This window comes from Opisthocomus hoazin, chromosome 1 (assembly GCF_030867145.1).
Source record: "Opisthocomus hoazin isolate bOpiHoa1 chromosome 1, bOpiHoa1.hap1, whole genome shotgun sequence".
Taxonomy (NCBI): domain Eukaryota; kingdom Metazoa; phylum Chordata; class Aves; order Opisthocomiformes; family Opisthocomidae; genus Opisthocomus; species Opisthocomus hoazin.
Window position 1 is genome coordinate 74,219,739 of NC_134414.1, and position 6,000 is coordinate 74,225,738.

At 54.8% G+C, this 6,000-nt stretch overlaps 1 protein-coding gene across 1 annotated transcript in view; it reads right to left on the bottom strand.

Moving 5' to 3' along the window:
• NCK2 (NCK adaptor protein 2) overlaps positions 1-531 on the bottom strand; it is an 87,644-nt gene extending 87,113 nt beyond the window's left edge. Inside the window, exon 1 of the mRNA XM_075425892.1 lies at positions 268-531. The gene's annotated coding sequence lies outside the window, so the exon portion shown is untranslated. The remainder of the gene's footprint in view (positions 1-267) is intronic.
• Positions 532-6,000: the final 5,469 nt, after the last annotated feature.

Below are 6,000 nucleotides of genomic sequence, written 5' to 3' on the forward strand. Positions count from 1 at the left end.
CCCCCCGCACCTCGGGAGGATGAGGAGGGGCCGCCCCCGAGCCCCTCGCAGCCGGACGTGGCACACAAACACCTCCGCCCCCTCCCTCGGTCCTCCCCCAGCAGGTACCGGGGCCCCCCCGGGGCGGCGGCGCGGCCTCCCCCGGCCGGTGACACCCGCCCCTCCCCCCGCCGACGGCGGCCCTTCCTCCCCCCCCCCGCCACAAGTTTACGCGGGCCCCGACCCCCGCCCCGGCCCCAGCCCCAGCCCGCCCGCGGGCGCGCTCACCTCCGGCCGGCGGGGAGGAGGCTCCCAGCCCAGACGGGCTCCGCTTCTTTGTTTCCTCGGCGGCGGCGGCGCCCGCTCGCTCGCTCGCTCTCTCCCCCCTCCGCTTCCCTCTGCCCTTCCCCGGGCGGATGCGGGCCGCGTCCTCAGAGGGGGGCCGGCCGGCTGGCTCCCCCCCTTCCCCTTCCTCCTCCGCTCCGCGCCGGACGCGTCCAAGGCCCCGGCCCTCGGCGGCGACTCCTCTCTCCGCTCCCCGCTCCCCTCAGCCTGCTGCGCCCGGCGGCGGCGGCGGCCCCTCCCCCGGCACAGGCACAGGCACGGCCCCGCCCCCGCCCCGCCCTGCCCTTCCTGCCGCTGCCGCTGCCGGGAGCGCGCGGGAGGAGCTGCCCGGGCTCTCCGTCGCCCGCCGGGAGGGCCGCGGCTCCCCGCTCCCCCCGCCCAGGCTCCCTCCGTCCCTCCCACCCCCGCTCTGCGCCGCCGGCACCGGGGGGCGGAGCAAGGGGGGGGCCCTGCCCGGCGGGAGCGCCCTGACCCCCCGCACACCCCCGCCCCCCCTCCAGCCCCGGGAGACCCGGCGCTCCCGGGAAAGCTCCCCCGCGGGCGGCGGAAGCGCCCGGGGCAGAGCTACCGGCGAGCGGTTAAAGAACGGGGGGCGGGAGGGCTCGCGGCCCGGGCCCGTGGGCTGAGCCCGGAGCGGGGGGCGCCGCGGTTCGCCCCGGGGGCGCGACAGAGCCGGGCCGGACCGGGGGCGCGGGGCAGCCGCCGGGAAACTTCCAGCCACGGCATCAGGGCGCCCCCGCCGCCCATTGGCCGGGGGCCGTGACGTCACGGCGCGCGGGGCGGCCGCGGCACCAGCCCCGCAGCGGCGCCCGGGCCGGGTCGGGGCGTTCACGCCCCCGGCCGGGCCCCAGCCAGGCCCCGCTCTCCTTCCGCCCCGGGGCAAAGTTTCACCCTCCGCGCCCCGCGCAGTGACCGGGCTGGGCGGTCACTGTCGTTACGGGGGCTCGGCGCGTACCTGCCCAGGTGTTGATCCCTCAGGAGAGGGGGCGGGGGCCGCCCCAGAGCCGCCCTCGGCTTCAAAACTGAGTCCCGGCCCCGAGGCGCGGACGGGCCGGGCCGCCCCCTGCGCCCCTCCGCTCGGGGAGGGCTCGAAGGCCCCCGCCGAGGCCGCGGTCTCTCGTGGGGAAGGGCCAACCCGCCGGCCTGGCCACCGGCCACGGGCGATCGCGGCCCGGCCTGCCCCGGGGATAAGCGTCCCCGGGCCGTGGGGGAAGGTGGTCGCTCTGGAGTCACCCGGAGAGTTCGGAGAGTGAAAACCAGTGCTGGGGGGGGAGCGGAGCTGCAGTGGAACTCTGCAGCGCCATTGACCCTTCCCAACATGGCGGCTGCCGTCGAGGGGAGCTTCACGTGCTGCCCGTGCTGGTTCGGTCTCTGCTCGGGACACGTCTCCTGGCTCGGGAGGCAAGGCTGCACAGCACCACCCCTTCCAAATCCAGAATAAATGCAGCAGCCCTGCAGCCTTGTTTTCTCTGACCAAGCTAAAACTCCCAGGGAGAACTTCGGACAGAGATTTTCAACTCTGTCAATATACCTGTTAAAAAAAATGCATACTTGGACATCCTTCCATGCTCAAAGTAATGTAGAAATCCTCGAACGACACCCTCTTCCCCTTGTTAACTTTTACTAATTCTGGCAGCATTTAATTGATGGTTCGGGAAGCCCCAGGCGCCTCTCACGTGCCCGTGAGATAAACCTGAAAGGAAAACGCAGACTCTTCTTTCTTCCAAGAAAGACTTTGCGTGCACCCCAGGGAGGAACAGAAAGCCCCTCTCCTTTCAAGGCTTTTCGTGCGCACGTTGGACTTCGATTCAGAGAGGTGTTAATCTTCCCTTTGAAACAATAATCTGGCCGCACTTTTTTAGAGCTGGGAAATATCGGGGAGCCTGCTGCCTCCGCTCACTGCACGCTCAGACCTCGCTCCAGCCTGCAGGGGCTTAGGCTGAATTTAAGTGGGATTGGTCGTCCAAGGACTTTCAGGTAGAAGTCTCTGTTGTTCCTGGAACAAAATGTACCACGGGAGCAATAATGGAGAGGTGAATTATCCCTGCTCTCTTTCGTGTTTATAATGCACAGTTAGGTTTCAGCCTCAGTTTTGTCCCTTCTTACCATGCCCCTGCTATCGCCATCCTGCAGAAACCTTCCACTTTGTTGTTTTCCCTGCAGCGCCGTTGAGCTGAGGGTGTCCAGGGGAAGGTGGTGTGACCCCGCCAGGTTTCCAAGCTAAACTGGGCCTCCAGAAGCGTTCAGTGCCATAAGATGCCGAGTGAGCAGTAGATCTCAAAGCTTTCCAGGTATCTGAAAAAAATGATAAAGCATGCCTAGCTTTAGCAGATTAATGCTAATAGGATTTATGGAAGAAGAATGTTTTAAGGAGGGATTTAGATGAATACATTGTCTTCAGGCTAAGGACTAATTTAAGGACTCTGAAGCATACTGTTGTTAAATATATTTAATTACATTAAGAAACGACCCATTAAAGCTATTTTTTTCCGAACTGTGGCTTATGATGAACAGAGGACACCGTAGAAAAGGTTTGCAAGGGTATGTTGAAGGGTGTTTTAACTGCCTGTCTGCTGAACGTATCTTTATGTTTCACCAGCAAAAAAGACCAAGGTGTTGCCCCGAGTAGTATTTCAAAATGTTGAGCCTACTGAAATATTAATGCACGTGTTCTGAAATGTCATAATTAGCTGTTATCTCTGGAATAACTGTTATTAAGAAGAGCTGACTGCTTGTGATTTGAGTGAGAATTACATTCTAAATATGAGAAGATGATAGATTTGGGGGAATCTGCACAGAAGTGAAAGCAGTACATGATGTGGCGGGCACACTATTTTGTATAAAGAAAGTAAATATGCAAAGTGTGCACTTTTGCATATGCATAAGAGCAGTGCAATCCTTAGAAAATATATACACGGGAGAGAAGAGCATGAGTATTTCTCCCAGCCTAAGGCTGTAACTGTATAGTAAAATTAAAACGAAAAATGGTTAAGCAGTAGAAAGATGCCCCTTCATCTTCAGCAAAGAAACAGCCTGCGTGATGCTGCTGCTTCGAACAGGGCTACATGCAAACACCAAACCCAGAGGTAGTGTGACGGACTTATTTCGCAGTTACGCGATGGCAGTCAATTCGTCTTGAAATTCAGAACTTGCACAAGAGGCTGAGAAATTGTATTGGGTCTTTTGCCTTGTATTTCTTTATTTTTCTTCACCTTCCTTTTTTCTGTGACTACCCATTTTCTGTCCCCTGTACGATGCTGCTTGTGCTTTACCTCCCACCGGGCAGAGCGGTGGCTTCCTCGGGATGGGCGCGCGGCCGTCATCTCTGCCACGGATCCCAGCCGTACAGATCCAAACCACACGAATGTATTTACACCCCGTTGTGGTGAGGAGACGACTGCCACCTCCCAGATGGGGCTCCTTCCACCTTCTGCGCAAATACCTGGTCCTTTTTCCAGGTGCATCAGGTTTTCTCACGAGCTGCTCTATCTAGAGTACGAGCTAACACCCTCTCCCGTAGGCCACTGGGAGACATTTTAGTGGGGATGTGAGGAGGGGGCACTGGAAAGTTGTTTGAAAATCTGGAAGATGGCGTCCAGTTGAGAGGTGGATAGCAAAGGTGTTTGATCACTTTGTGATAGTCCACTGGGGAGAAAATATACCTAAATCTAAGTTAACCTGTTTTAAAAATCACTGCTCCTGCTTTTCAAAACTGCCTTTTGAAGGCATCGATATTGAAATAAACTCCATTTATACATGTGGGGTTGTAATACTGTGTCACTGGCAGATGGAGAGGTTAAGAAACACTGGGTACTCTGGAAGAAAAAAGGTGATTTTTAATTCTCTCTGATCTGAAAAAAATCTTCATTTTAATAACACCTTTCAGAAAACTTCCCAGCTTAAGATTCTGGTAATTTTAAAATATTGAAAGCAGTGTCAGTGTCTTTTCTTTCAAAAATACACTTCTCCTTCTTAAAGGTTTTGCATCACTACACATCATCTAGTTTCTGCTTAAAGCATATGCTCAGTTCCCATGTATATGAAGGGGAGTTACATGACCGCTACCAGGGGAGAACAGATCCCAAATACTCAATTAGTTACTGCTGAGTCACTTAAGTATATTTGCACAATGATTCTAATTCAGCCTGACGGTAACGCAGCTGCTTTTCTCACTTGCTGCATGGCTGCTGCATCTTCAATGGCATTTGCGAAAAAATGTTGAGGGGAAAGAACGTGTCCTCAGAGCTCAAAATACATCCAAATTCTTCTCTTCAGTGGACCAGAGCTACCCAAAGGTGCTGTAAACTGCAAGCTAAATCTATCAGCAGATCGCATTTTATTATGACAAATTCTATCTTTATGTTTTGTAGACAGTCACTAAGATTCAAAGTATTTATGTAAGGAAAACAAAAAGGTGTTTGGGGCTTTGGAAATGTCAGGGCCCTTGATTCTCCTGTTTATTTAAAAGTGAAAGTGTGCTGAGGGACATCTTTTGAACTCTATTCAAAGGTTAAAACTGATCATTCGTACGGTTTTGAAATTCAAAATGTTGCTGCTAAGTGGTTTGACTCTGCAGCGTAATCTCTATTTTGCATTTAAATACCAAATTCTGTCTGGAGCTGGCTGCTCTGCACGCTGCAGAAACCCGGGCGTTGCACCTCCCAGCCATGAGGTGCAGCTATCTCGAGGGAGGAGCACGGCCCCCTGATACGTGGCAGGGCCGTGCGAGAGTTCAGGGTGAGCGGCGCAGGATACAGTGTCCTGCTGCCAAAGTGGGTTATGTCGGCAAAATGTAGTTACCCACGCTGGACTTTGCTCAGGACCGCAAGCTGATGCTCCCCTCTCATGGGGAAAAATAACACAAGGAGAGGCAACGGAAGAGAAGAGGTGGAGGTGGTCTCTTATTTGGAGATCCAGCAGGCTGCATTACCAAATTACGGATTGCATAAGCCGAGGGACCACTGCTTTCTTTCCTTGGAAGGAGCATTTTTCAAGTGTGTGTAGTTGTTTATCCCTACTGATGGAGGGGAGCTCAACCCAGTGGATCCTCAACCCGGTCAAACTCCATGGCAGCTTCCTTGGGGACCCACCTGCCGCAACCTTGCAGCACCTGTGTGCATGGTCGGGACTTCTTCTCTGGCCCATCCCAGCCTGACATGACAGCCACAGTCTGGGGAGTGGGCAAAGTGTCTTGCTGCAGATCCACAGTTACGTTGGTGGATCCTCTCAACCCAAGACCTCGGGCAAACAGAGCAGAGGGACGATGCAACTGATTTGGGCCAAGAGGTTGGAAAAGCAGCTGCAGATTGTGAGTGAAGGCAACGCAACAGTCCTGTAACATGACACTGACTTGGATTTAAGTTCCTACTCAGCGCTGTGCTATGTGTCTACAGCCTTAATTACCAACTTCACACACGAGAGGTGACTTCACCCTTAACAGCTCTAGCTGGTCTCAGAGTTTCACAAGCTAACAATGCTGTAGTTGACTGCAGAGCAGGAAACAGATGCTCCTAATGAGCCTTCCCATTTCTTTTCTAAGACCTGATGACTAATCATAGGCCCTGCCTTTGAAAACTGTATTGCTAATTATTATAATATTGTCATTGTCGTACAAAACATTTGGTACCTCTCAGAGCACCGTTTCCAAGAAGCATAAGGCTATGTGAGAAGCTGAAC